Raw genomic sequence first — 276 nt, 5'->3', positions numbered from 1 at the left:
TTCAATGGGAAGATATTTAAAATCTCATGTTTTTTTTTAAATAAAGAATTCATCTTTTTTAATCATTAAAAATATAACATCCTTATATTGTAACTTTATTTTATTGCCACAAATGCAGCTGTTTTACAAAAGGAAAATCCTTCATTAAAATAATTTCAAGATTTTTTTTTAGTAAAGTGGTTTGTGGGATATATTCAAATAAATATTTTGAAGTGAACCTTTACCTTGTTGGTGACCAATAATTGTCCAGACGAAAGACAAATTTATGTTTGTAAA

This window comes from Poecilia formosa, unplaced genomic scaffold (genome assembly GCF_000485575.1).
Source record: "Poecilia formosa unplaced genomic scaffold, Poecilia_formosa-5.1.2 Scaffold52, whole genome shotgun sequence".
In the NCBI taxonomy this organism is placed as follows: Eukaryota; Metazoa; Chordata; class Actinopteri; order Cyprinodontiformes; family Poeciliidae; genus Poecilia; species Poecilia formosa.
Note: the sequence above shows the minus strand (reverse complement) of the source record.